Raw genomic sequence first — 6,000 nt, forward strand, 5'->3', positions numbered from 1 at the left:
CATAATTTCCTCCACTCAGAGCAGTGACTTCTTTTAGAAGATGTGATTATATGCACATGTATTTCACTTTACATTTGAGTGCTTCTTCACATTTTATTTTCAAATCTTTAGGCAGCCATTTCAAACACATCGACATGGTTATTTATAGAAAGCTTGAGGAATTAACAACTATAAAATGGAAATGACACCTCACTTTCCCTAGTCTTAGCCGTTAAAAAAAATAAAATGACAATTAATTCTTGAAAGTTAGATTCAGAAGGCAATAGTTAGGGTTCTGCGTGAGAGATTGTAAAATGTCTGAGGGAAACAGATTTTGCAGATCAGTTCTGTATGCCATTGGAATGGGGCCATGGGGCAATTGACCCTCCCTCATTGTGTCTACTTTCTCACTGCCATTGTCACCAGCTGTTCTTTCTTCCTCAGCATTGCTCCCACTTCCTTGATTGACAAGCAGAGAGATGGTGAGCAAGCAGACAGTGCCTTCTACTGCTCTTCCTCACCACTACTGTTGTCTTGGCCAAAGCAAGAGGCAGATGAACAAGCAGGTTGTAATGGCGGAAGAGCAACTCCGGGGGAGCCTTGCCAGTAGGCCCTGCCGGGGCCTGGACCCTCGACAGGCACCCAACCATGTCTTGACATTGGCCCTGATAAAGCAGAACACTCAGTTCAGTTATTTGATCCTGCCTTGGATCCAAAGTCTACAAGTACATAGGGCTTCCTACAGATAATCGCAGGGATACAAGCATTTGTACTCGTGCATTTCAATATAGCACAACGGGAAATGTATAGATGTATGTCCTTCAACATCATGAGCAGTAAGTTTGTCTTTTGGAACACCATTTTCATGTTTAAAGTGTGTTTCACTTTACAATTCACACAGCCTGCATGACAGACAGATCAACTTGACAACAGAAGAAGTGCCATGCTGGCTCATACCAAGGGTCCATCTAGTCCAGCACTCTGTTCACAGAGGCTGACCAGCTGCCAGCAGGACAAGACTGCAACAGCATCCAGGTGCAATCACAGTGCTTGGATCGGCACTGGACCCTGAGCAATGTTATCCCAGAACTATAGGTTTGTGGAGGCAGAATATACTGAATGTGTTAGGAGACAGTTAATCCTGAAACAGAGGTCAGGCCCAGTATAAGGAGTCAGCATTGAGGAACACACCCCAGCAGGAGGCCCACTGCCAACCACGGGAGCCAGCTCCAGATTTGGGGGGATCCTTAACATGCCACCCGTAGTACCCCCCAGCACCCACTTCCACTTGACTCCCCCCCCCCGCCGCCCCGTCCGTGGCAGTGCTGCTCCAACTGCCAGCCTCCCACTCATGAATGAGGAGGCTTAACTGACAGGAACCAGGTAAGCAGGCAAGAAGCAAGTTTGCTTGCAAGGGCAAGTCTGGCTGCTGTTGATGCAGCAGCAATGGTACCAGGGAGTCCATATGGCAGTAGGTGCCATGCAAGGCATCAGCTCTGGTCAGCCCTGCTGGTCTGTCCCCTGAGCAGGAGCAACAGCCTCCCCCCTTGCCTTGCCCTCTTCCTTCAAGCTGCAGTGCAGAACAGGCCAAGAGGTCACATGAACAGTCAGTGGTGACAGCGGAGTGGAGGAGGTGGGCTCACTCAGAAAAGGAGTGGACTGAAGGCATCTTGTCCAAGGGCCCTCTAAAACCAGCACTGAGACAGATGCAAACATGGTCATATGACATCTTCACACCAGCTACTTTTCTTAGGACATATTGGAGGAGCTGGGGAGGGTGTGTGTAGAATTGATGAATCGGCTCAAACCCAGTGGTGTTCCCAGTTAGAATTCCTCAGTTTCATAACACAAGTTACTTCTTCCCTGCAATAACTTCCCTGCAATGTCTATACAGGCAGACTGAGGAACAGACAGCATGAAGAACAGCAGCCATCTCTCAGTGGTAGAGCAACTGCTTTGCATGCAGAAGGTCCCGGGTTCAATCCCTTGCATCTACAGGTAGAGCTGGAAAAATAATGACTGAAACCCTGGGGAGCCACTGACAGTCAGTGTCAACAATACTGAGCTAGACGGACCAAGCATCTGATTCAGTATAAGCAGCTTCTTATATTCCCATGTTCCTATTTCACTAAGAGTTCACCGCTTGGAAAAGCAGGAGGGCACCCAATAAACAGAACCTCAATCTGCCATTACGAAGTGGCAAGTTGGCAAACACATACACACGGTGATCCACTTGCAAGTAAATACTTTAGTCAGTTGCTTAAAACCACAGGCTGGGGAAAACCAATCGATGAGAAAGGGCACGGTTTGACACAGCAGCCAGCAGGTGTCCCCACTGGCATTTCCCCACATTTCCCCACTGACGGATCCATTCATGAGTAAGTGCCCCAACTCATTATTTGACATGGGGCTCTTAAGTAATTAAAATGCTACGCTTTGCAGATGCAGGCAGCACACAGGTATAAGCAATGCAGGAATGAATCTGGTCTGCACAAGGAGGGCTACTATGGAGCCCACTCACATGTCCAGCTGCAATTCGTCAAGTGATGAGCGATACAAATGCACGAAAGGGCTGTGTCTCAGTAGCAGAGCAGAAGCTTTGCTTGCAAAAGGTCCCACAGACAATCCCTGGCACCTTGAGGGAATTCTGACCCACCGAGTCAGATCATTGGTCCATGTAGCCTCGTATTGTCTGCACTGACTGGCACTGGCATACAGGACCCTTTTCCCTGCCCTACCTAGAAATGCCAGAGATTGGGACATTTTGCATGTAACATATGTACTCTGCCACTGAGCTACAACCCTGCCCCAATCCATTTACATCACCCACCACTTTGATTCATTGCAGCTAAATGTGTGATAGGAGAAGCATTGCATTTCAGGTGATATGAAATGTCTCTCTTTGCTGGTTCCTTCACACATGCATGTTATGACAGCTTGATCCTGCAGCCATGGAGCAATGACCATGCATGTGTGAACAAGCCCAAGGAAATCCTTAAATGGAGAAGAGCTGATCTTTCACCTTGTCCTCAAATCATTAAGACAAGGCTGTATGCAATAAAAAGTCTGCAGAGGACATAACATTCACTATGACCCTTCTTCTTGAACTTTTGTATTTATATATTGTGGACGCAGACACACAATGCTGACAGCATTCCTCTGCCAATTTATCCATGAGACCCTCCATTTTCAGCAACTATGACTCAAGAACGGGAATGCATTTAGGAAAGACACATTTTTCTGTCCAATTTAAACTACTCTCAGCATAATTCAAAAATGTGAGGGATTGCCCTCTCCCGCTCCTTACTTACTGACTATAATTATAAGTGCCCTTGGCTCCAAAACTCTTGTTTCTATAATACCTTAAAAGGGTTATCTTAAGCTCCCACAAGCTTATGAAATAAGTGGTCCGTGAACGTTGAGAGAGAGAGAGAGAGAGAGAGAGAGGCGGGAAATGTCATTTTTAGTCTTGAGCTAATTCAGTCATAACCAGCCAACTGACCTGCCATCTGCAAACAGCCAATAGGTTTCTAATATTCTGGTCGTTGACATTTTAAACAAGTCATTCCTTGTAAGAATACATATTAAAAGGCCATAGCCTTTGCTTTCAATAGGCCTAACAGTGCCAAATTTTATGTTGATTTGTGCACCCCCTTTTTTTTTTTTTTTGCCTGCAAATACTCAAACCATGTTTTATCCAGATCTAAAATACTCTGTGTTGTTGCTTGCTGACGTTTATGGCGGTTTTAGTATTTTTAAAGCTGCAATTCTAACAAAATTAGTAGAGAGTAAGCTGCATTAAACTAAGCAAAACTTCTAAGAGTATACTTAGAAACCTCTTTTTCTCTTTGACTAAACCTACTAGTACTTCTAAGATTGCACTTCATGTTTTCTAAGCTTATTGGCTCTGTTTTAGTTGATATGTGTTGCTTTAGGTATCTTCTTGAGAAAAACACAACTCAAACATAAATACATTCGTAAAAATAAACAAGACTATTTAAAGGAAATATTAACAAACCAAAAGCTGAAGCATTATGAAAGGGAACACGCCATTCTTTGCAAATTCACCAAGAAAAGCCTATAAAACCAATAAAACAAGATGAAAAGTAAACAGTTTTGTGCTGATTCTGCAGATACAGTCGCTTTACAGCCAGCTGTAGACATCAGTGCTCCTTTCAGGAGAAAGAAGAGGCAGAGAGAGAAATAACTTCAATAACTCTGTTTATCATTTCGATACTTTGAAGGCGTTACTGAGTGCAAACAGAAGGAAAGAAGAAACATCACCACTGAAACACGATACACAATGTTCAATTGATCACTAGAGCTAAATCATCGTTTGGCTGCCAGCAAGTCTCAGTTCCACTCACCTACTTGGAGTGGTTCACAATCTCTCCCAGGATTCTTCCCAATTTGGCATCTGAAAATTGCACCTGGATTCACTACTGAGGTATTGGCAGCCCAGTTGGCTTTAGGAGCGCCTACTACAAGCCTAAAGGCGAAAAGCAAGGATTTTAAAACAGGGTATGACAGCAAGACATGAACACCCCTGAAGACTGGACAGGCATTCGTTGGGAAACCTCCTGGTCAGGTACAGGGGTGAATTTGAAAAGAATGCTTCTAGTCCACATGATGATGGTAACACAGAAACAGTTTTCCTCCGTTAACAACTAGGATTCTGGACGGGAGGAGGGCGTGGGGAATGCCTGCCTTAACGACAAACATAATCAAGTTAGACTCTTTTTTTTCCTTACTAAAAGTTCTGGTGGTGGAGCGGGGGGCGCCGCTATAGTTGCTAACCTGACTCAGAGCAAAAACCTTCACGCCCCCAATGGACAGTCGTTTTTGTTAGTAGTGGGTGACAGTGAGGGGAGTTAGTAGCCGGAGGAGGAGGCAACCGGGTCGCCTCGGGAGAAAGCCACTTACCATCGACTGGGGCCAAAGCTGTGCAGTAGCACCGAGTAACCAAACAAAGTCCCGTTGAGCCCTTCGAAAACCAGCGGGTGCTGCGTGTCGAGGTTGTAGGGCTGAACAACCGTCGTGCAACAGCTGAGGAACAGAAGCAACTTGGCAACTCCCGTGAGGGAAAACGCCTCCATCACCTTATTCCAAGCGGCCCTCATAATTTCCCCCCCTTTGTCTATTTGGGGAGGGGGGGGTGTCGGCTGCTGAGATAGAAAACGAGGTTCCCCTGCCCAAAACTGTCCGGTGGGGAAACTCTCCGTTTCTACGGCCAGGAGGCGTGCAGAGGACGAAGAGGAGGGGGGTGACCTCCTTTCGACGCGCCGCACCACTTGAGAGCGGAGTAGATGCAAAGTTCTAACTTCGAATTGCCCCGTCTACGGTGGTATTGCAGTATCACATTGCTGACTGCCCCTTGGAGGCGTTCCGAGGGCCGGGGAAGGGCGCTGGCCGACCCTGACATGCTGTAGGGGGCGCTACTGGGCCTTGCGCGGAGGCGCCAAATCTAGATATCCGGGCAGCCCTTGGAGCGCGCGCGGAGTTCCCACAGCTGCTCCCAATTAGAGCCGATGCCTGGGACGGCGGATGTTAGCAATGAGGGGGCGGGGCGGGGCGGGGGGCGAGGATACTTTGGCCGACGCGCCCCAAAGATGGAACAGGCTCCTGGGCTGAACGAGGAAGGGGGCATTATGTTTGGAGAGCGGCTTTGGGAAATGCTTGGGGTGGCCTCGCTGCGCTGTGAAACCCCCCAAAGAAGGCGAACTAGTTGGCCAGATGAAACCGCGAGGGAAGAAAGATGAAACCGAGGGAGAGTCTGGGAGACCTGGCTGGGAAAAGACTTGAAGGAGTCCCGCGTGCCACAATTTTCCTCGAAATTTCTACAACATGCTAAATGTTGTAGCTGCTTTTGTCTACGAAAGAGCCTTTCAGCCACTAGAGATGCCCAAAGGAAAGCTTGGGCATCCCTGCGCATGATTAGCCAGAAGGGGATTCCCCACCACACCAAAGAATCCAGAGTCGGGCAATAATTTTAGTAGGTTCAACCAAAATGTTGCGCAGTGA

General features: G+C 47.2%; 1 protein-coding gene across 1 annotated transcript in view; it reads right to left on the reverse strand.

The window, feature by feature from the left end:
- ITGA4 (integrin subunit alpha 4) overlaps nt 1-5,048 on the reverse strand; it is a 51,844-nt gene extending 46,796 nt beyond the window's left edge. Inside the window, exons 1-2 of the mRNA XM_063118597.1 lie at nt 4,903-5,048; nt 4,347-4,468 (exon numbers count right to left, since the gene is read on the reverse strand). The gene's annotated coding sequence lies outside the window, so the exon portion shown is untranslated. The remainder of the gene's footprint in view (nt 1-4,346; nt 4,469-4,902) is intronic.
- Nucleotides 5,049-6,000: the final 952 nt, after the last annotated feature.

This window comes from Elgaria multicarinata, chromosome 2 (assembly GCF_023053635.1).
Source record: "Elgaria multicarinata webbii isolate HBS135686 ecotype San Diego chromosome 2, rElgMul1.1.pri, whole genome shotgun sequence".
Classification (NCBI taxonomy): domain Eukaryota; kingdom Metazoa; phylum Chordata; class Lepidosauria; order Squamata; family Anguidae; genus Elgaria; species Elgaria multicarinata.